A 25,569-nucleotide genomic window follows, 5' to 3' on the forward strand; every position below is an offset into this window, starting at 1 on the left:
TCCCTAATGAATATTGATGCTAAAATCTTAAATAAAATATTAGCAAAAAGATTACAGAAAATCGTCACCAGGATAATACACTATGACCAAGTAGGATTTATACCAGGAATGCAGGGCTGGTTCAATATTAGGAAAACTATTAGCATAATTGATTATATCAATAACCAAACAAACAAAAACCATATGATCATCTCAATAGATGCAGAAAAAGCATTTGATAAAATCCAACATCAATTCCTAATAAAACACTTGAGAGCATAGGAATAAATGGACTTTTCCTTAAAATAGTCAGGAGCATATATTTAAAACCATCAGTAAGCATCATATGCAATGGGGAAAAACTGGAACCTTTCCCAGTAAGATCTGGAGTGAAGCAAGGTTGCCCACTATCACCATTATTATTTAATATCGTATTAGAAACACTAGCCTCGGCAATAAGAGTCGAGAAAGATATTAAAGGAATTAGAGTAGGCAATGAGGAAACCAAACTATCACTCTTTGCAGATGATATGATGGTATACCTAGAGAACCCCAGAGATTCTACTAAAAAGCTATTAGAAATAATTCATAATTTTAGCAAAGTAGTTGGCTACAAAATAAATCCCCATAAATCCTCAGCATTTTTATACATCACCAACAAAACCCAACAGCAAGAGATACAAAGAGAAATTCCATTCAGAATAATTGTTGATACCATAAAATATTTGGGAATCTATCTACCAAAGGAAAGTCAGGAATTATATGAGCAAAATTATAAAAAAGTCTCCACACAAATAAAGTCAGACTTAAATAATTGGAAAAATATTAAGTGCTCTTGGATCGGCCGAGCGAACATAATAAAGATGACAATACTCCCTAAACTAATCTATTTATTTAGTGCTATACCAATCAGACTTCCAAGAAAATATTTTAACGATCTAGAAAAAATAACAACAAAATTCATATGGAACAATAAAAAGTCGAGAATCTCAAGGGAATTAATGAAAAAAAAATCAAATGAAGGTGGCCTAGCTGTACCTGATCTAAAATTATATTATAAAGCAGCAGTCACCAAAACCATTTGGTATTGGCTAAGAAATAGATTAGTGGATCAGTGGAAAAGGTTAGATTCACAAGACAGAATAGTCAACTATAGCAATCTAGTGTTTGACAAACCCAAAGCCCCTAACTTCTGGGAAAAGAATTCATTATTTGATAAAAACTGCTGGGATAATTGGAAATTAGTATGGCAGAAATTAGGCATGGACCCACACTTAACACCATATACCAAGATAAGATCAAAATGGGTCCATGACCTAGGCATAAAGAACGAGATTATAAATAAATTAGAGGAACATAGAATAGTTTATCTCTCAGACTTGTGGAGGAGAAAGAAATTTGTGACCAAAGATGAACTAGAGACCATTACTGATCACAAAATAGAAAATTTTGATTACATCAAATTAAAAAGCCTTTGTACAAACAAAACTAATGCAAACAAGATTAGAAGGGAAGCAACAAACTGGGAAAACATCTTCACAGTTAAAGGTTCTGATAAAGGCCTCATTTCCAAAATATATAGAGAACTGACTCAAATTTATAAGAAATCAAGCCAATCTCCAATTGATAAATGGTCAAAGGATATGAACAGACAATTTTCAGAGGATGAAATTGAAACTATTACCACTCATATGAAAGAGTGTTCCAAATCATTATTGATCAGAGAAATGCAAATTAAGACAACTCTGAGATACCACTACACACCTGTCAGATTGGCTAAGATGACAGGAAAAAATAATGATGAATGTTGGAGGGGATGCAGGAAAACTGGGACACTAATGCATTGTTGGTGGAGTTGTGAACGAATCCAACCATTCTGGAGAGCAATCTGGAATTATGCCCAAAAAATTATCAAATTGTGCATACCCTTTGATCCAGCAGTGTTTCTATTGGGCTTATACCCCAAAGAAATACTAAAGAAGGGAAAGGGACCTGTATGTGCCAAAATGTTTGTGGCAGCCCTATTTGTAGTGGCTAGAAACTGGAAAATGAATGGATGCCCATCAATTGGAGAATGGCTGGGTAAATTGTGGTATATGAATGTTATGGAATATTATTGTTCTGTAAGAAATGACCAGCAGGATGAATACAGAGAGGACTGGCGAGACTTACATGAACTGATGCTAAGTGAAATGAGCAGAACCAGGAGATCATTATACACTTCGACAACGATATTGTATGAGGACATATTTTGATGGAAGTGGATTTCTTTGACAAAGAGACCTAACTGAGTTTCAATTGATAAATGACGGACAAAAGCAGCTACACCCAAAGAAAGAACACTGGGAAACGAATGTGAACTATCTGCATTTTTGTTTTTCTTCCCGGGTTATTTATACCTTCTGAATCCAATTCTCCCTATGCAACAAGAGAACTGTTCGGTTCTGCAAACATATATTGTATCTAGGATATACTGCAACATATCCAACATATAAAGGACTGCTTGCCATCTAGGGGAGGGGGTGGAGAGAGGGAGGGGAAAAATTGGAACAGAAACGAGTGCAAAGGATAATGTTGTAAAAAAAAAAATTACCCTGGCATGGATTATGTCAATATAAAGTAATCATTAAATAAAAATTAAAAATATATATATATAAAAAAAATCTCCTTAAGTCCATTCCTACTGTTATCAGAGTGTGGAACTAGACTATGCATCCATTTTTTCCATTAGCAGATTTGGTGATTATAAAGAAGTCAGCCAACTGAGTTGACACAGTACATTTAATGAGGGAATTGGACAGCAATAGAATTATGAGTGCTGATTTCCTACAAAGTTTAACCGCACACATTACAGTAGCACCTTGATTTCATGGACTGACATAGTAATCTATAATCAGAAGTACAGAGGTAAAAAGATAATTAATGCATAGAACATTTATCTTTTAAATGTCACAGAAAAAACCATCTGACAAATTCAGAATTATTAGTTGTGTCCCTCACAGATGAGTTCTTTCATTTAAGGGTAATTCATCATTAAGAGTGCATTAAACTCATGGGGAAAAATCTTTCTATAACTTATTTCATCTTCCTTTAGAGCACACAAAGAAAATAACTATTATTTATTCAAAGGAAATCTGAAAGTTCTTATTCATATTAAGTTTCTAATCATACTCCCATAATATTTAACAATCTGACCAAATTGTTGCCATTAATTTCTTCCAATGTAAACAAGTTGCTCCAAATCAAATCAACAACCACTTGTTGAGTATCTGCTACTCACTAGACTTAATAGATGCTGAGTCACAAGGGCAAAGATAAAGAGTTTCTGTCTTCAAATAGTATATAATAATACATAATATAATATAACATACTGTTACATTATTTTGTTACATTATGTTACCTTAGGTTATGTTATGTCATGTTATATTATATTATTTTATCTTAGATTGTATTTCATTATAGTTTAACATAGCATAACATAGTATAGTATAGGATAGATGAAATAAACATTTGAACTTATCTAGGCAATGCTTGAACACTTCTGGAGGAAACAAAGTTACTACATCATTAAGAAGCATTCCAACATGTACAATTCTAGTTGTTGAAAGATCGAATGCCTTTCAGAAAAGTATCTTCCACTGATAAAAGTCTTAAGGTTTACAAAGCAATATCCACTCAATAAAACCATGACTTTGTTAGTAATTATTATTTCCATTTTATACATGAGTTCACTGAGCCTTAGAGAAAGTATCAACTATATGGGGATAGACCTATGATTCAAATTCAGTTTTTCTGAATCTAATTCGAATGGTATTTTCAACCCACACTATTTTCACACCATGGCATAGAACTAATTTGTTCCCTCTTGCAATCTTAGACTTACAGATAATTAGTACTAATAGAAAGCTTAGATATGACCTAGAAGAGTTCTTTCATTTTATGTTAAGGAAGTGAGAAAAACAATTCACTTACTATCACACTAGTAGTGAAAATGACAGACAGACCAATTCTTGATTTAGTTCTTTATAATGAAATAAGGTTCTCTAAATGATGATTCAATTGCAATTGAAATTGTCTTTGATCTCATACTGTCCTCCTTGCCCTGTTCTGGAATCCTTGCATCAAAACCAGTGATTAGAAATGATCCAAAATAGTGGAAAGAGTCCTAGGCATGGGGAAGCAAAAACTCTCAGTTCCAAAATTTACTGCCTATTTTAACTCAGGGCATGCTACATTAACTAGATTCTTCCTTTGCACAATGGAAATAAGGGCACTTTTAACACCTTAGTTGGAGATTATTACATTACATTCTATGAGCTGTTAGTATGGATAAAATGTTGTAGAGGAGAAAGTCAAGACCAGAGTTGTTGGCATACCTCCAGGGATGTCCTTTCAGGGAGAAAACAGTTGCTAGTAGATCTCACATGTTTTAGTTTTATACTTTTCAACATACTCCTTATAACAGTTTAACAAGTTATGTAGCATAAGTGTCACTCTGATCATTTTTTTAGATGACACTTAGAATCTGTAATTTTTCCCTAGTCATTAATTATCCATAGTCATTAATAAACTTTTATCAGTTAAATGAACCATCACTGTGAAAGGCTCACTATACAACTCGCATTTGCCCAAATTATTGCTCGATTAGAAGAATCACCACACAACCCACATTTCCCAAAATTATTGATAGGTATAAAAAAATCATTGATACAGGCAAAGCTAAGTGAGGGAACTTTCAAGGCTATCTGTCCTAAAAATTTAGTATTGGAGACTTGCCTATCCACGAATATTGAAGTCAAATGCTTTGTAAGAATTACTTTGGTCTTCAAGGTACTTTAAATATGTGTTTAGCTATATTTTGATTAGATTTAAGTAGCTCTAAGTCAGAATCTGACCTAATTGGAATATCATTTTTATGACACCAGATGCTTTCTGTTCTAATTCCAGAAATGGTCACTCAACATCAATAATGAGTAATAAGCATCATTATTCAAAAATATGCTCTCTTTTGCATTTATTCTTTGTGTGGGAGTTGAACAAATATCATAATAATTTCTTGTTAGTTCATTTATTTGAAAAGAAGTTTTACATTGGATTCTTATCATGGGTTTATTCCTGCCAAAATTCCACTAATGTCATAAATAACATTTACAAATTCAGATTCAGCCAATTAAAATTATATAACACCATTTGTGATATAATTATGCTATGTCATGTATAGACTTGCATTCCTACCTTCTGCTATGGGATTCTTTCCAATTTTGCAATGTTCTTATTACTGTAATTTTAATTTTTTAAAAAATTGTGGTTCTAAGGCACATTGTGCCTAGTTATTATAGTATAAGTACTGCTTGTCCTTGAGTCACTAAGAAGTGAGATTAAATCTGACCTCGGAGCCTTACTGCTTATGTGGCCCTGGGCAATTACCTTAATCTCTGCTTGTCTCAGTTTCCTCACCTGTAAAATATGGATAATAACACCCCTATCTTCAAAGGTTATTGTGAAGAACAAATGAAATAGTAATTGTAAAGCACTTAGCTAGTAAATAGTAAGTGCTTTCTAAATGTTAGCTAACATTATCATTATCATCCTTTTGACCAAAAATTATTTTAAAAAGCCAGGATGGACTGAAAATACTCTGAGCTAGGAGTAATCAGGCCTTATTTCTATCAGTGACTCTGATAGACATAGCAGTGTGTCCATAGAGAATCACTTCACTTCTCTGAGACTTTGTTTCCTCTATTGTAAAAAGAAGGAATGGATAGGATTCCTTGATTCAGGGAATTTGAGAAGAGGGAGAGTCTTCAGACATCATCTATTTCAACTTCCCAATAAAGGCATTACTTCTAGAGTCTTATTGACATAGGAGAACCCAAAAACGTATAGTATACACAAATGTATCTACAAACATAAATATATATGCAGTTACACATATGTAAGTAGTATATAGTTGTATTTATATATGTTTTATATGTGTGTTAGAGGGTCCTCAAACTTTTTAAATAGGAAACCAGTTCACTGTCCCTCAGACTGTTGGAAGGCCAGACTATAGTAAAAACAAAAACTTTGTTTTGTGGGCCTTTAAATAAGGGGGATAATCGTCCTCAGGTGCTGCATCTGGCCCGCGGGCTGTAGTTTGAGGACCCATGGCATATAACAGAATGGGTAAAATATAGAACCAAATAAATGTTTGTTGATTAATAGCAATTGGTGACAGAGATAGATACGGAAAGAGAGAAGAAGGGAAGAAATGGAGAGTAGAAAAGAGAAAAAGAGAGAGCCTTATATCTGGGGAAATTTGGTACTATGTGATCATGTTCCAAACTATGCTGCAAATTGATGGAAATGTCATAGTATGATGGAAAGAGCACTGGTTCTAATTAGAGGATGGGAGCTCAACTGCCACCTCTGATGTTTATGTGAGGTTTGGGGGACTATCCCCTTATTTTCCCATTCATAGTTTTCCTGAAGGGCAATTACTCCAGATTTCAGTCAATCTATATGTCTAAAGTCTTAAAAGTATTGTTCACAGGAGTTTGGTGTGAAGTTTATTTTTCAGCAATCAAGCAAATGACAAAAGTAGTTCAAGGTAAAGACATTATTAGAATGGCATTTTAAGATTAGTTCCACATCCCACATAGGCTGAGGTGTACAATATATGCAATATCATTGGAAAAGTGGACACATGGAGTATTTATAAGTGGATAGGGGTACAGGATTTTACATCTCCAATGCTCCCAGTTCTTCTATGTTTTCTGAAAATGTTATCAAGCTGCTCCTGGACTGGGCACATGAATCTGTAGCTTGGCTAACTCAACTTGATTAAACTCCTAGTTGTATTCTCTTCAGCTCCACAAGTTGGGATTGACAGAGCTGTGGCCCAAATCATGACATAGCATCTTCTCTAGTTGTTTGTAATCTCATTTACCATGATCATTTGGCTCTCCCATAAGATACTTTTCTCAGTGGAGTAAGCAGTGAATTGGAAGTGAGAAAGAAAGAGAAAGATCCCATAACTTTCTTAACCTGACTACAATCTCAAAGATTTTAAAAACTGAATTTCTAAGCTCTTTCAATGAGCACCATTGCTTTTGAGGGGGAAAAAGCAAAAACAAAAACAAAATACTTCCTGAAGATATCTTTGCTCATGGACAAGTCCCCTTTTTCACTTCCCATCCTAGATTCTTTATCATTTCTTAATCTAAAAGTATACTAAACATTTAAAAGAAGTATATCTTTATATCTTATTGTCTATTTCACATTTCCCTTATATCTTTCATCCAAATGATATCATTTCAAATATTGAAAGCTTTAAAATTTCTTAAGGTGAATTGAAGAACTCAACTCATTTGAAGCCTTCTACTGTCTTCCTATATTATTAAATATGTTGTCTGGAGTAAGACATTTAACTTTGATAAGACTCATGTTATTTATCTGTAAAATCAGAATATTAAACTAAATGGTATAAGAAGTCCTAATTATATGTAATTCTATAATCTTGGCAGCAGAAAAAGAGACAATATTAGGAAGATGGTTCTTTGATTCTCTTTTTTAAATGTTTTACTTTTTTTGTTTATACATGTATTATTGACTTTATAAGTACATATTTCTTTATGAAGCATGTTGGGAGAAAAAAAAAATCAGGACTAAAGAGAAAAACTATGGGAGAAGAAATATAATGTCCGGGCTAGCTCCCTGGAGGGCATCAGGATCAGTCAGAGTCAAGATCAAAGTCCTTGGTCTTTAGGGGAAGAAGTGAAGGAGGCACACACCGCTTGCCAAAGATGTATCCTGGATTCTGGAATCCAAAGTCTCCAGCCTCTCTCCTCATCCTGCAGCCAAGTGACTCTGGCCTCTCTCTTGCAGCCCTCCAAACCTTGCCTGTGACGAGTCGCTACCACACATTCAGCGAGCCCCATCATGAGTAGAGCCATCACATTACCATATCATCTAAATATATACTTATAGAGCCATTATTGCACATAAAATATGTAATTAGCCTTAAATGCTCTGTGGTTTCAGTACACCTTTTCAGATTTTCAGCTCTCTACAAAAAAAAAAAAAAAATGAATATAGCATATATTGATATACACTAAATCTCCATAGTTATTTTTCTGGATGTAGATAGTGCAGTATGTGTTGATTTACAACTCCATTAACAATGCATTAGTGTCTCAGTTTTCCCACCCCTCCAATATTTATCATTATCTTTTTCTGTCTTCTTAGTCAATCTCAAAGGCATAAGATGGTACCTCAGAGTTGTTTTCATCTGCATTTCTCTAATCAATAATGATTTAGAGTATTTTTTCACATAACTATAGATAACTTTAATTTTGTCATCTGAAAATTGTCTGCTCATATCTTTTGGTCATTTATCAATTGAGGAATGATTGTTATTCTTTTTAATGCTATTGTTATAAATTTAACACAGTTCTTTATATATTTTAGAAATGAAAGCTTTATCAGAAACCTCCACTATAAAATGTTATTCTCCAATTTTGTACTTCCCTTTTAATGTTGTTTCTGTTGGTTTTAATTAAAGGTCTCATTTCTAAAATATATAAAAACTGTGTCATTAATTATTGTATCATGTGTATTTAACCTATTCCATTGATTCACCACTTTATTTCTTATCAGTACTAAATTGTTTTGATGACTGCTGCTTTATAATTTTAGTTTTAGCTCTGATATTGTTAAGCAACCATCCCTTCATGTTTTTTTTTAATTATTATTAATTATCTTGATATTCTTGACCTTTTGTCCTTAAGGGTGAATTTTGTTATTATTTTTTCCTATCTCTATAAAACAATTTTTGGCAGGTTGATTGGTATGACTGGTTCTTTGATTCTTCAAGATCCCTGATAACAGATATTTGATAATATTTCCAGAATTCCATTCTATATCTGGGTCATACATATATAAGAGGTTAGGTACCTTCATGCCAGAGAATAAAATTAATATAAAGGGGAAATTGCTATTACAAGTTTTAATAATAATAATAATAGCTAAAATAATAATATAATAAAATAATAATCATAACATAATAGCTAAATACACAAATATCTCTTAGATTATACCTCTTAGTTGTCTGATTCCCTTCTCTTGTGGGATTTACTTGTGTGAATTTAATTCAACAAACATTTATTAGATATCTACTACACACAAAGCCCTGAGTTAAATTCTGGAAATATGCAGAAAAAAATGAAATATTCCTTATCCTCAAGGAACCTACATTCTAGCAGAACAATATTGCCAGGACACAAGTAAGTAAAGACTAAATTTATAGTAACACAATGGGCTAATAAGTGCTGGGCCTTCTGTAAGAAGTGACATTGGTTCTCTGTATTAGAGGAAGATGTGATTTCTACAAGGCAGAAATAAGAAGGGCTTGAATTCCAGAGTAGCTTACCCAAACATTCAGAGACAAAGGATACAATATTTTATACATAGAATATCCTGAGGGATAATTTAATGATAACGGAGTTCATGAAGGAAAATAATTTGAAATAAGAGAAGGGAGAATATATGGTTTTATTGTTGCTATTATGGTTGGCAGTGGTTTAGAATAAATTTGATAAAACACATAGAGGATGAATTGTAGATAGAGAGAAACTGGTCAATGTTACCAATTATAAGGCTATTATAATAGTCTCAGTAAGAAGTGATGTTCCTGACCCCAGCCAATTCCTATATGAGGATATAAAATTCTTTTCTATTTTCCTACTGCTATTTGATATCTTCTTAAACTATTTCAGGAATCTAATCCAACAAAATTATAAAGATTTTATGTGGAAAAGAGTAGTATAATAAATCGAGTAAAGGGCCTGGACTCAGGAATACCTGAGTTCAAATCCATCCATAGACAATTGCTAGCTGGTAACTGGCAATTCATTTACCTATTTGCCTTATTTTCCTCATCTATACAATGGGATGATTTCCTGCCCAGCCGCTATTATTCCATTTTTCCAGCTGCCATAATGGATTAAAATGTTTTTTGCCTCTCCTTTTTTTCGCCTCTCCTCTTTTCTCTTCTTCTTCGACAGAGAGAATATGCAATATTCTTTGGAATTCACAATAGTTAATAACATTTTCCACTGGAGATGACTACAACTGGACATGGATACAGATGATAGATAAAATTGTTGAATGCCAAATGAAGTTGGAAGAAATATCAGCTCTGGAGTTTCTATAGTGAGAAATAAGTAAGTCAGTGCTTGGAAGAACTGAGCAAGCTAAGGCATAAAGTAATACAATGGGTAAATTTTGAACAATGAAGAACACAAAAGCCTAGGAGTCAGAATGACTCTGCATAGCAAGGATAATAATAGCACCTATTTCCCAAGGTTATTCTAAAAATCAAATTAAATAATAATTTTTAAAGTACTTTATACAGTTGCTGGAACCTCATAGGCACTACTTAAAGCCAGCCCTCACTATGACTAATTTTGCTGCTATATCTACTATTACTACTACTACTACTTTTACTTTTAGTTTTACTTTCTCCCACAGTCATACAGTCAACCTGAGGGCAAGAATAAAAGATCTAAGAGAAGTAGAAGAGACTATCAGCCTCCATCTTGGAACCTCTTTTTAAAATCTCTGCACTTCTAAAATAATACTACAAATCAGCAGTCATCAAACCATTTGTTACTAGCTAAGAACTAGAATGGTGCATCCAACTAGAATGGAATAGGTTAGACATATATGACAAAATAATCAATGACTATAGTAATCTAATATTTAATAAATTCTCAAACTCCAGCTTCTGGCATAAAAACTCACTATTCCACAAAAAAATGCTGGGAAAATTGGAAAATAATATATCAGAAACTTGGTATATACCTACATCTCACATCCCACACCAAAATGAGGTCAAAATGGGTACATGAATTGGGCATAAAGGGTGATATAATAACCAAATTAGAAGAGCAAGGGATAATTTACCTCTCAGATCTTTGGTGAAGGGAGAAATTTATGATCACAGAAGAACTAGAGAACATTATGAAATGCAAAATGAACAACTTTGATTACATTAAATTAAAAAGTTTTTTGCAAAAATGAAACCAAATACAAACAGGATTAAAAAGAAAGTACAAAGCTGGTAAGTTTTTTTGAAATCAATGTTTTTAATAAAGGTCTCATTTCTAAAATACATAAAGAAGTGTAGCAAATTTATAAGAATGTAAGTCATTCCCCAATTGAAAAATGGTCAAAAGATATGAACAGAAAATTTTCAGATGATAAAATTAAAACCATCTATAGTGATAAGAAAAAAATACTCTAATCACTATTGATTAAGGAAATGCAAATTAAAACAACTCAAGGTACCACCTCACATCTCTTAGACTGGCTAAGATGACATGAAAAGATAATGATAAATGTTGGAAGGGATGCAGGAAAAATAGGATACTATACATTGTTGGTGGAGTTGTGAAGTGATCCAACCATTCTGGAAAGCAATTTGGAACTATGCCCAAAGATCTATAGAACTGTACATATCCTTTGACCCAGCAGTACCACGACTGGGTTTGTATCCCAAGGAAAAGGACCCACATGTGCAAAAATATTTGTGACAGTTCTTTTTTGTAGTAACAAAGAATTGAAAAATGAATAGATGCCTATCAACTGGGGAATGGCTGAATAAGCTGTGCTATATTAAGAGAATGGAATGCTATTTTTTGTCTATAAAAATGATAAGCAAGTTGATTTTAGAAAGGTCTGGAAAGATTTACATAAACTGATGCCGAGCAAAATAAGCAGAACCAGGAATATGTTGTATACAATAAAAGCAAGAATATACGATGATCAACTATGAAAAACTTAATTCTTCTCATTGATTAAATGATCCAAAGCAATCCCAATAGACTTTGAACAGAAAACTCCAACTGCATGCAGAAAAAGAACTATGGACATTGAATGTAAATCAATACATGCTAAATACACTCCTTTTTATGATTTTTTCCCTGTCCCATGGTTTTCCCCTTTTGTTTTGATTTTTCTCTCCCAACATGATTCATAAAGCAATGTGAATTAAAATAAATAAATTCAAGAAATAAATAAATAAAAATGCTTGTTTAAAAAAAATGTTGAAAAAACTGATTTTATCGTCACCAGGATAATACACTATGACCAAGTAGGATTTATACCAGGAATGCAGGGCTGGTTCAATATTAGGAAAACTATTAGCATAATTGACTATATCAATAACGAAACAAACAAAAACCATATGATCATCTCAATAGATGCAGAAAAAGCATTTGATAAAATCCAACATCCATTCCTAATAAAAACACTTGAGAGCATAGGAATAAATGGACTTTTCCTTAAAATAGTCAGGAGCATATATTTAAAACCATCAGTAAGCATCATATGCAATGGGGAAAAACTGGAACCTTTCCCAGTAAGATCTGGAGTGAAGCAAGGTTGCCCACTATCACCATTATTATTTAATATCGTATTAGAAACACTAGCCTCGGCAATAAGAGTCGAGAAAGATATTAAAGGAAATAGAGTAGGGAATGAGGAAACCAAACTATCACTCTTTGCAGATGATATGATGGTATACCTAGAGAACCCCAGAGATTCTACCAAAAAGCTATTGGAAATAATTCATAATTTTAGCAAAGTAGCTGGCTACAAAATAAATCCCCATAAATCCTCAGCATTTTTATACATCACCAACAAAACCCAACAGCAAGAGATACAAAGAGAAATTCCATTCAGAATAATTGTTGATACCATAAAATATTTGGGAATCTATCTACCAAAGGAAAGTCAGGAATTATATGAGCAAAATTATAAAAAAGTCTCCACACAAATAAAGTCAGACTTAAATAATTGGAAAAATATTAAGTGCTCTTGGATCGGCCGAGCGAACATAATAACGATGACCATACTCCCTAAACTAATCTATTTATTTAGTGCTATACCAATCAGACTTCCAAGAAAATATTTTAACGATCTAGAAAAAATAACAACAAAATTCATATGGAACAATAAAAAGTCGAGAATCTCAAGGGAATTAATGAAAAAAAAATCAAATGAAGGTGGCCTAGCTGTACCTGATCTAAAATATATTATAAAGCAGCAGTCACCAAAACCATTTGGTATTGGCTAAGAAATAGATTAGTGGATCAGTGGAAAAGGCTAGGCTCACAAGACAGAATAGTCAATTACAGCAATCTAGTGTTTGACAAACCCAAAGCCCCTAACTTCTGGGAAAAGAATTCATTATTTGATAAAAACTGCTGGGATAATTGGAAATTAGTATGGCAGAAATTAGGCATGGACCCACACTTAACACCATATACCAAGATAAGATCAAAATGGGTCTATGACCTAGGCATAAAGAACGAGATTATAAATAAATTAGAGGAACATAGAATAGTTTATCTCTCAGACTTGTGGAGGAGAAAGAAATTTGTGACCAAAGATGAACTAGAGACCATTACTGATCACAAAATAGAAATTTTCGATTACATCAAATTAAAAAGCCTTTGTACAAATAAAACTAATGCAAACAAGATTAGAAGAGAAGCAACAAACTGGGAAAACATTTTCACAGTTAAAGGTTCTGATAAAGGCCTCATTTCCAAAATATATAGAGAACTGACTCAAATTTATAAGAAATCAAGCCATTCTCCAATTGATAAATGGTCAAAGGATATGAACAGACAATTTTCAGAGGATGAAATTGAAACTATTACCACTCATATGAAAGAGTGTTCCAAATCATTATTGATCAGAGAAATGCAAATTAAGACAACTCTGAGATATCACTACACACCTGTCAGATTGGCTAAGATGACAGGAAAAAATAATGATGAATGTTGGAGGGGATGTGGGAAAACTGGGACACTAATGCATTGTTGGTGGAGTTGTGAACGAATCCAACCATTCTGGAGAGCAATCTGGAATTATGCCCAAAAAATTATCAAATTGTGCATACCCTTTGATCCAGCAGTGTTTCTATTGGGCTTATATCCCAAAGAAATACTAAAGAAGGGAAAGGGACCTGTATGTGCCAAAATGTTTGTAGCAGCCCTGTTTGTAGTGGCCAGAAACTGGAAAATGAATGGATGCCCATCAATTGGAGAATGGCTGGGTAAATTGTGGTATATGAATGTTATGGAATATTATTGTTCTGTAAGAAATGACCAGCAGGATGAATACAGAGAGGACTGGCGAGACTTACATGAACTGATGCTAAGTGAAATGAGCAGAACCAGGAGATCATTATACACTTCGATAACGATATTGTATGAGGACATATTTTGATGGAAGTGGATTTCTTTGACAAAGAGACCTGAGTTTCAATTGATAAATGACGGACAAAAGCAGCTACACCCAAAGAAAGAACACTGGGAAACGAATGTGAACTATCTGCATTTTTGTTTTTCTTCCGGGTTATTTATACCTTCTGAATCCAATTCTCCCTATGCAACAAGAGAACTGTTCGGTTCTGCAAACATATATTGTATCTAGGATATACTGCAACATATCCAACATATAAAGGACTGCTTGCCATCTAGGGGAGGGGGTGGAGGGAGGGAGGGGAAAAAAATCGGAACAGAAACGAGTGTCAATATAAAGTAATTATTAAATAAAAAATTTAAAAAAAAAAAAAAGAAAAAACTGATTTTAGAAAAGACTGGAAAGATGCTGAGCAAAGCAAGCAGAACTAGAAATACACATTACAACAGTAACAGCAAAATTTTGTGATGATCAACTATGAAAAATTTGGTTTTTCTCAGTGGTTCTGTGATCAAAGGTAATCCCAATAAACTGGATAGAAAGCACCATCTCCATTCAGAAAAAGAACTATAGAGACTGAATATAAATCAACACACACTGCATTCCCTTCTTTTTTTTCTGGTTTGTTCTCTCCCGTATTTTTCCCCTTTTGTTCTGATTTTTCTCTCTCAACATGATTCATAAACATATATCTAAAAAGTTAATGTACATATATAAACAGAAAAAATAAAACAAAAAAGAAATAAAATCTCTGCTCTTATATACCTGGAAACAGCATTATTATTGGTCTTTAAAAACTGGAATTCTTGGTGGTATCTGACAAACCTCACTGACCTTCATATATGTTGAGAACTCAAAAAGACTTGTAGACCTCAGGTGCCTTAATGTGAGTTTGGCTTTTTATCATTCCCTGTACTTTGGAAGAGATCACTGTGTTTCTTTGCAAGCAAAATAGATTTGTTTAAACCTGGAAAAGATTATTTGTAAGGGTGTATGTGTGTGTGTGCACATGTGTATGTTTGTGTATGTTGTAATTTTTACACTCAAGTAGTATATACATTCTTAGTTTATTTTGGTATAAGGTCTTACTCTAAATATCATGACTGCCAATGAGGGCCATTTTTTTTATTTATTATTATTATTTTGCTTATCTACTCTGCTTCATTGATCTACTTTTAAAAAATCTGTCTACTAGATTTGATTGCACAGTTTTATAATAACATTTGCAATCAGCTCCCTATGGCCCCTTTATTTGGACTTTTTCTCAGCATTTCACTTGATATTCCTGGACTAAAGTCTGCAGTGAATTATAATGAAGAGAGTATTTCCAGAAAGAATGCTATGCCCTTAAAATGATTAAAACAACATTAATCTACCCTATAGAAGGTCATAGCATCCATAAAATATTTTAAGGAGAAAAATAGGGCAAGATATTTATTCTTGGAAACTGAAACAAATACTTTCTAAAATATTCCATATTAATATCAGCTCCTAGGGATTATCCTCATTTATGAGGTTAGAAATTGTTAAACTTTATTATCTCCTATGCAAACAAATATTATTAGGAACAAGTGAATTAAATATTAAAGGCATTTATGCATTTATTTACATATCCCCAGAAAGGATTTATTCATGTTGTATAATTTGGATTCATGCTTCATCGAGTACTAAAAAGCTTTACACTGCATGCTTTCCACAATCTGACAATTCTGACAGCTTAACTCTAACTATGTGCATGAAAAAGACATCTACAAAGACACAAGGTGTGGTACCAAACAAGAAAGAAAATAATAAATAACAAGAGTGCAGTACTTTCCAGTAGCTGCACATTCATAGCAATCATTTCCATCATCCTTTCTTGGAGCTGACATCTTCATTTTGAAAAATTCTATCTATTACCCAGACATTCATGTCAATGCTATCCAATACCAGCTGCAAATGGTCTGGCTGTATACCATGTCTACCCTCAGTTGCTCTATAAATTTGCTGCCAGACTCTTTTTTTTTGTTTTGCTTTTAAATGCATGGATGATTTCTTCAAAGAAATCGTCCATGGATTTATTTTTTTTATGAAAATATTATATAAAAACAAAGTTGATACCTCCCAATGGAGGAAATTTTTAAGTATCAAAGCCAGTTAACTATTGGAGAATCATTGTTTTTCTTTATAAGAAACACAAGAGTTCATATATTAAAGATAAATAGCTTGATTGATAGATGACTATATAGAAAGATAGACACAGAGAGGCAGAAATTTAAGTATAATTGGCTTCATTTTTAATTCTTTAGATTTTTATGAAATTAAAAGTCTTATTCTGAGAAGGAACCCATAGGCATCAGAAGATTGTCTAAGACTATCACAATCATTTGGTCTGGCCCTGCCAAGGCAATCAGATAAAAAACAACCTTCCATTACTTGAATTTTTAAATTAATACTTTTGTATAGCCCACAAATGATGTTATAAATATCCAAATGGCCCTTGACAGAAAAAAAAAAAGCTTCCCCATTCTTGGTTTAAGGGGTCTGTGACACAATGAAGGCTAAGACCATATAATCTAATCAAATATGTTCATTGTACAAACAAGGAAACTGAAGATTAGAGGTTGAGTGATTTATATTTGGTCATACTAGCTAGAGTTTAGAAAGGATAAGTTTGGGCTGCGTTATGTAAATTTACTTCTCTCTATAGCATAATGGATTTTATTTGCAGGAAACAAAGGGATATCAAGATGAGTCCTTGCTGTTGTTTGTTGAGTTTGGGAAGAGATGTAGAGGGTAGACTTGAGATGTTAGAAATTGTTTAAAGTCAGTATGTGAAGTTTTGCAATTGTGTAGAATATGGACAGTGAATGCAACTTTGATATGATGTGTGAGTGGGGATGTTTGTCAGTGCTATCTATGATTTAGGGAGCATGTGGTGACAGCAGATAAGTTGTGAGCTAACTTTCAAATCTCTGTGGTTGTGCTCAGGTGCAGACACCTGAGAAACATAAAAGAAAAGTTGTCCTCTGGATACTTGTCATAGTTAGGACATATGTGAGTGATCTAAGGTATGGAGTACTGGACCGAAGAGTCCAGAATTGGGAATTAAGTCCTTTCCCTGTGGGATTTCAGGGCCAAATTCCAGTGGCAGGTGTGCCGTGCCTCTGTAATTTCCAAAATGATTGAGAGCTCGGGTTCTGAAAATAATCCCTGTGGTGACACTAGGGACTCTGATGATAAAGCCTTGACAGATCTGACAAAATTTGGCCTGGTTTTAAGTCTCCAGTGGATGGTAAGGGAAAAGGAAAATCCCAGGGAATAGCTGCCAGACTCAGAATTTGCTTAAAGGCATCTTTGCATTGATCCATGTAGTACCATAATAAATTTAGAGAGAGATTATAAGAAATCAGAGTTTGAAGTAGGTTTCCAGACTTCCAGCACCCACCACCACCCTGATTCTCTTTGTCTTGCAATATAATATATAGCTGTTATTGCTGGTGACACCTAAGTTAATTCAGTGCACATTTCTAATTGTCATTTTGCTAAGTGAGTTGAAATCTCTGAAGGTGAAAATACACTTTGTAACTTGACATGTTGTTCAAATAACATGTGGAGGTTGGATTGCATCAATTATAGGGAATAAATAGCAAAAGAATGGGTTCTGTTTTCAGATCGGCAGGAAATTCTGATGATTTAAGTTAATCATTACTCTCCATTATGAAGAAAATAAGATTGATGATTTTTGAAAGGCCAGAGTTTTGAAGATATCATGAAGAAAAGATGATTTTGAAGGGTCAGAGTTTTATTAAAGCTAATATTTAATGAGTGACTCCAAGGGAAAAACTTGCACTTTCAATGAGGGGTTTATATTTGTCAAATCTACCATTGGGCAAGAAAATTGACCATTGAGCATGAGAATAGCAATAGGTGATGGTGGAGAAATTGGCATATTTTATTTTATTTTATAACTTTATATTGACAGAATCCATGCCAGGGTGAATTTTTTTACAACATTATCCCTTGCACTCGCTTCTGTTCCGATTTTTCCCCTCCCTCCCTCCACCCCCTCCCCTAGATGGCGAGCAGTCCTATATATGTTAGTTATGTTGCAGTATATCCTAGATACAATATATGTTTGCAGAACCGAACAGTTCTCTTGTTACACAGGGAGAATTGGTTCAGAAGGTAAAAATAACCCGGGAAGAAAAACAAAGATGCAGATAGTTCACATTCGTTTCCCAGTGTTCTTTCTTTGGGTGTAGCTGCTTCTGACCATCATTTATCAATTGAAACTCAGGTCTCTTTGTCAAAGAAGTCCACTTCCATCAGAATATATCCTCATACAATATCGTTGTAGAAGTGTATAATGATCTTCTGGTTCTGCTCATTTCACTTAGCATCAGTTCATGTAAGTCTCGCCAAGCCTCTCTGTATTCATCCTGCTGGTCATTTCTTACAGAACAATAATATTCCATAACATTCATATACCACAATTTACCCAGCCATTCTCCAATTGATGGGCATCCATTCAATTTCCAGTTTCTAGCCACTACAAACAGGGCTGCAAACATTTTGGCACATACAAGTCCCTTTCCTTTCTTTAGTATCTCTTTGGAGTATAAGCCCAGTAGTAGCACTGCTGGATCAAAGGGTATGCACAGTTTGATAACTTTTGGGGCATAATTCCAGATTGCTCTCCAGAATGGTTGGATTCATTCACAACTCCACCAACAATGCATCAGTGTCCCAGTTTTCCCGCATCCCCTCCAACATTCATCATTATTTTTTCCTGTCATCTTAGCCAGTCTGACAGGTGTGTAGTGGTATCTCCGAGTTGTCTCAATTTGCATTTCTCTGATCAATAGTGATTTGGAACACTTTCATATGAGTGGTAATAGTTTCAGAAATTGGCATATTGATATTGTTCTGATTTTTCTCCAGTTTATCTGTTGGATTCTCAAAAATATTTGGAAGGGATTGCTAGCATGAATTTTTGTGATCTTTTAATTTATGAAGGTTCTTGGGTGTAATTATGACCACTTGATTATGTCTTTCTAGTAATTCAGTGGGTGATAAATTTTGCAATCTAGTATGCTGTGTTACAGAGTTTTTACTCTTTATATAATCTGTGCAATTAGTAAATCCAATTTCCTTTAGCATGACCTTGTAATTTCCTGTGACAGTGACAGAGTACATAATTAATCAATCAATCAACATGTATTAAGCACTTACTATGTTCCAGGTAGTGTACTAAGCTCCAGGGATACTTCCAGGAGTTTACATATGCTTGATCCAGTGGTATTGTCTTCCATCTGTTCTATGAACAAGACATTGCATGTCTTGGCTATAAGCATTGTCTTTTGTTGTACCCCATGCCTGAAATGCTCTCTCTCCCACTCTGACTATTCGCCTCCCTCGTTTCTTTAGGTCCAGGGGTGGGAAGAATATAAAAACAAATATAGACATTCTATACATAGGATAAATAATAAATAAAAAAGAACCTTGAATTGAGAGGGTTTGAGGAAGGCTTTTCTGAAGAAGGTGAATTTTTAGTTGAGACATAAAGAAGCTCAGGAGATGAATAAATCATAATAGAAGAGAGAGTATGCCAGACATGGGAACATCAAAAGAAAATGCTTATGGCCAAGAATTGGGATGTTTTGTCTATGGAACAGTGTTCGGTGCCACTGGATCAAAAAATGTATATGTATGTAGGAAGATATAAGAATATTGGGAAAATAGGAGGGTGCAACATTACAAAGGCCTTGGAATGCCAAATAGAGCATTTTGTGTTTATACCTGGAAGCAATAAGAAGTCACTGTAGTTTACTGAGTGAGGGCAAGAGGGAGGGGTACGATCCGATTTCTACTTTAGAAAAACACTGTTAATAATTAGATGAAGAATGGATCAGAATGTAGAGACTTAAGGCAGGCAGACTCACTAGCAGACATGAGGATCCTCCTTTGAAAGCATGTAAATCCTGGGATGAATAATGATAATAATTTGACTTGTATAATAATTTCATATTATAGATAAGATATGCAATAATATAATGTAAAAACTTGTAATACTTTTACTAAATTACCAAAAACAACAACAACAACAACAATCATGTATTTTTCCTACTTTTGCAATAGAATATAAACCATTCAGTATTACAAGCACTTAGCATAGTGCCTATTATATAGGCATAAGGTGAGGAAGTCCTGCATTAGAATGGCAACGTCAGGTGAAAGAAGGAAGAATATTTAAGAAATATTGCAAAAATGAAATTGACAAGCCTTGAGAAAGTTGGATATGGAAGGGGTTAATAGATAATGAGGAATCCAAGATGACTCCTTGGTTGCATTTTGGGGAACTGATTTCCCTTTACAGTAATAGGGAAAGTAGAAGTAAAGAGAGTTTAGAGTAAAAACTAATGAGTTCTTGGGACAACCCGGGTTAATATATTTACTGGACATTCAGTTTGAGATGTCTATCGGGTAGTTGGAGTTTTAGCATTGGAGGTAGCCAAAAGTTTAGGTCAGGATAGTTGATCTTAGCATTATCAAAAGAGAAGTCAGAATTAAATCCATAGTAATTGATCAAGTAAAGTAGTATAGAAGGAAAAAAGAAGGCCAAATGACAAAATCCTGAGGGACACCTATTATTTTCTCATTTTTTATAAATGTATTGTTGTTGCTTTTGTTATTATTATTGGATTATTTTCATATTTTCAATGAAAGACAGATGGAAACAGTCCGAGGCCAAGTTTTGATTCTACTATTACCTATTTAGTTAATAAACATTTACTATCTGCTATATAATAGGCACTATGCTAAGTGCTAGTAATACTTAATGGCATGTATAGTATTGTAAAAGTAGGAAAAATACCTGATTGTGTGTTTTTTTGTAATTTAATAAAAATATTAGATTATGTCTTTATATCAATGTATATATTATTTTCCATAATATATTATTATTACATAACATATCAAATTGTCATTATTATTTGTCCCAAGATTTAAATGCTTTCAAAGCATTTTTGAAATTGAATATCTTGCAAGGTAGATGTTACAGATCTTAAAACCTGCATTTTAGAGATGAGAAAACTGAGGTTCAATTGAGACTTGTTTATTTAAATATTTGAAACATTAATTTAAACATTTGAAACTTGTTTATAGTTATACAGGCTTTAGATGTGCAAATTGAACTGATGTCTTACTGATTCTAAATTAATTAAATCTATTCACAATAAAAATGGACACCAAGAACAAAAACATATAAAACCACTCAGGAAATGTACAGAAACAAAAGAAGTTAATAAAGCAGAATTCAATAGAATTACTTTTGCAAAGAAATTTCCCTTATACTTTCAGGAGAGACATGGGGCAGTTCTTAAAATAGTTTCTGCAAAGCCAACTTGCTGTTCTAATGGCTCATTTCTTAGTGTATATGAGTTTATGAAAAGCTTCCTTATAGATCAAACTTTTCATATGTTTAAGGAAAATTAGACCTGTCACTATGGTATTCAAAGTATTCAAGACACACATTTTCTGCTTTAAGAATATGAAAAATTCAAAATATTGCCTAGAAGAAAAGTTATTCCTTCATTCATCCCTTGGTGATGAAATGAATGGTGATTAAAAAGAAACCATGTTTAATATATTTATGCTGCTTGAAATAATTAAGATTGGTGAAATTGTGGTAATTTTAGTTGTTATCACACTGCACAATTTACTTCTACTCCCTTGTTAACCATGATGATCACAAAGTATTTAATAAAAGATAAAAAATGTCAGTAAGATACATTGATAGAACAATCACACAAAGCACATTTCCATTTTAGCCAAAAAAAAAAAAATAAACAAGAAAGATAAGGTGAAAATCATATTTCAATTTGAACTCTGCTGTACAGTTCTCTCTCCGAAGTATTAGCTTTTTGCTTCATGAGTGCTTTGGGGTTGTCTTAATCAAAGTAACTTTTTTTTTTTGATTAAGGTAACTAATTCTTTCACAAGATCATTACAATACTGCTGCTGCCGTTCTCCTAATTCTGCTCATTTCATTTTTCATCAATTCATATAGTTCTTCACAGGTCTCTCTGAAGCCATCCTATTCATAATTTCTTATGGCACAATAGGATTCAATCAAAATCATATACTGTTCAGCTATTCCCCAATAGAGGAACTTACTCTCCATTATGAAAAGAATTGCTATAAATATCTCTGAACATATGGATATTTTTCCTTTTTCTTTCTGAATCAAAATGAATGTACAATTCTATAACCTTTGCAGCATGTAAAGACAGAGTTAACACCCTAGATACCTTAGAATCAGTTGGAGTCAGGATAAGCAAAAGTCCTTGATCTTTATTCTTGGTCTTTTAGGGTAGCAGTCAGGGGAATGGAGACAGGAATCTCCATACCTTCTTTTTCTCTCTCCATAACCAAAAAGTAACTCTCGCTTCTCTTACTCCACCCTCTAATCCCACTTACAATTCTCTGTCTACACCAACAGCTTGAGCTGGCACAGAATAGTGGGGGGAGACATTTTCCAAGCATATAGCTAATAGAGTATTGTCCAATAATAATTAGCCTTAAGTGCTCGGTTGTCGGAACCTCAGTGCATGAACTCAAAAGTTTCAGCCCTTTATATCTATCACTTTCTTTTGTTTTAGAACACAGGTGGTCATGCCATCCCTGATTTCTCAGGGAGGTGAGAGCCCCCAAAGGGAGGTGATCATGCCCTCTCTGACTTCTCAGGAAAAGAGGTGAAAACACGGAAAAGGAGATGATCACACACCCCTTGATTTATCAGAAAGGAAGGTGAAAGCACTAAAAAGGAGATGACCATGCCCTCCCTGACATCTCGGGAAGGGAGATGAAAAGCACTCAAGGGAAGTGGGTATTGCTAGCAGGTTTCTGGGCTGAAGGGTCTTATTAGAAACAGGTATGCACAAATCCATCAGCATGGGAGGTATTACACAAGCACCTAGCAATAACGCACAGGCTCTTAGTGATGACTCTCCCCACCCCAGTGCAGGCTCAATGTGGTGCAACAAACACGAATTGTACATGTAAGTAGTGATATAACAAACGATATGAATCAACATGGTATTGTAAAAGATTTCCAGAAGTCCTAGAAGGAGGGTATGTAAACAACAGTCACACATACATCTTCAGCCTATTGTCCATTGCTTCACGTGTCAGGGAATCCAATGATCCCCGCAAGTTTTTGAAGTCCTACAAGTCTTTTTAAGTGCAAGGGAATCACATTATTGGAACCAAGGGTAGAAAGGTAAAAGGAAGCAGAGTTTGAGGGTGATCGGGGATTTGATTCCAGACATTCTAAGGTTGCTGTCTTCCTTATTTCATCCCATCAGTTCTATGTCATAGAATATGCACCTTGATGCCACCTACAATGAGATTGTGACTCTGGAATGGCTCCGACCTGTCAATCCCAATCCTCTGACTACCAAAAGCAGTTTTTTCATGGTTACCATGGTGGTTTCTGAGGATCTGAGAAGAGCCTGCTCCAATGAGAATGTCCATAAAGAGTTCAAGAAGGCTTTAGGAGCCAACTGTATCTTCCCAAACATCACTAACAGTGAGCTCTTTATTCTGTCAACAACAGAAGCTCCTATAAAACTGGCATCCTTGCTGGGTGACATGCATTTCCAAAGCCTCCAAACCAAACTGCTGCTCATGTCCTGAAATGAAGAGGCCACCAAGCATTTAGAGACAAGCAAGCAGCAGCATTCCAGGAAGAATTCACAGTACAGGAGGACCTAATGGGACTAGCAATTGGGACTCATGGTGCCAATATCCAACAGGCCCGAAAAGTGCCTGGGGAAATAGCCATTGAACTGGGTGAGGAAACTTGCCCCTTTCGAATCTATGGGGAGATGCTTGCGGCATACCTGCAGGCCTAAAGTTACCTTGAATTCTCTGAAGATTCTGTCCAAGTGCCCTGGAACTTGGTTGGCAAAGTAATTGGGAAGAATGGGAAAGTAATCCAGGAGACTGTAGATAAATCTGGTGAGAGTTCAAGCGGAAGGTGATAATGACAAGAAGAATCCCAGGGAGAAGGGAATGGTTTCTTTCATATTTGTTGGCACCCGGAAAAATATCAGCAATGAACAGGCTCTCCTGGAATATCACCTCTCTTATTTGGAGGAGGTAGAACAACTTCACTTAGAAAGACTACAGATTGATGAGAAGCTTTGGCAGATTGGGCTAGGCTTCCATACCCCTGGAAGTGGCCGAGGGAGCAGTGGTGGTGACAAAACTGGCTATGCTATGGATGAAAGCTCTTCCTCTTCCCTCCATCCTACTAGAATTTATGGGGGTCATGGCCATGGCCCTGGTTCAGACCTGTCTACTGCTTCTGAAATGGAATCTGAGAAATGAGAAGAGCCTGATAGACCCAAGATACATCTAGCCAAGATGAAGAAGGTCATAGAAGACCAATGGGGGGTTGAGGTCGAGAGTCCAATCCTACACCTTGGTTTTCCACAAAGTACAGCACATCTTCCATTAGCTCAGTCCTCAAGGATCCTGACAGTAATCCCTATAGCCTGCTGGACACATCAGAAACAGAACCCTCAGTTGGCTCTGAACCTGGAGAGCCACCTCCAGCTAGTGCCCAGCGCCATTGTTGCTGCACAGATGATGATAGGACCATAATAGATGGCGGACTGGAGTCTGATGGGCCTAACCTGGCTGAAAACGGTCTAGAAGAGGAATCAAAACCTCAACAATGTAACCAAAGCCATAGAAGGTGAAATTGTGGTAACCAGGAAAATAGCTCTATCAGCAGAACTGGCAGCCAGAATCTCATAACCGGCAGAGGCAGTCCCCTAAACCCACTCATGTTCCTTCTGAGGAATCCCTCTCAGGCCAAAAGGTATTGGCAAGCTTCCTAAGGGACCCTCTGAAAATGGGGAGCTCTCTGCCTCCTTGGAGATGGGCAGCTTAGTGAATGGAGTCTCATAAAAGTCCCTCCATCCTTCCCTGTATCTCTCCCCTCCCATCTTGCTTGCTACCTAATAAGCCCTTCCTGACCCACATTGGAGTTGCTCTTGTCTAAGGGGGGCGGGAACACTGTGGGTTTTCCCTACCCTCCAGGCGTTTGGGCTGGGTGGGATGGTGTGCTTGTTATAGGGTCACTTTCCTCTCTTTGTCCTCTGTCTACCCACCCTATGGTGAAGGGAGCCTCCCCCCATCATACTGGATGTGCCTTTTATCTTTTAATGCCCCATATTGGATGCCAAATGTGAAGACCAAGCTATCTGGATACCTTAGAATCAGCAGGAGTCAGGATAACCAAAAGCCCTTGATCTTTATTCTTGGTCTTTTGGGGTAGCAGTCAGG

The 25,569-nt window shown here is 35.0% G+C and overlaps 1 pseudogene; it reads left to right on the plus strand.

Moving 5' to 3' along the window:
- The first annotated feature begins 17,392 nt into the window (after positions 1 to 17,392).
- Positions 17,393 to 25,191, plus strand: LOC127544047 (RNA-binding protein FXR2-like; annotated as a pseudogene).
- Positions 25,192 to 25,569: the final 378 nt, after the last annotated feature.

This window comes from Antechinus flavipes, chromosome 1 (assembly GCF_016432865.1).
Source record: "Antechinus flavipes isolate AdamAnt ecotype Samford, QLD, Australia chromosome 1, AdamAnt_v2, whole genome shotgun sequence".
In the NCBI taxonomy this organism is placed as follows: Eukaryota; Metazoa; Chordata; class Mammalia; order Dasyuromorphia; family Dasyuridae; genus Antechinus; species Antechinus flavipes.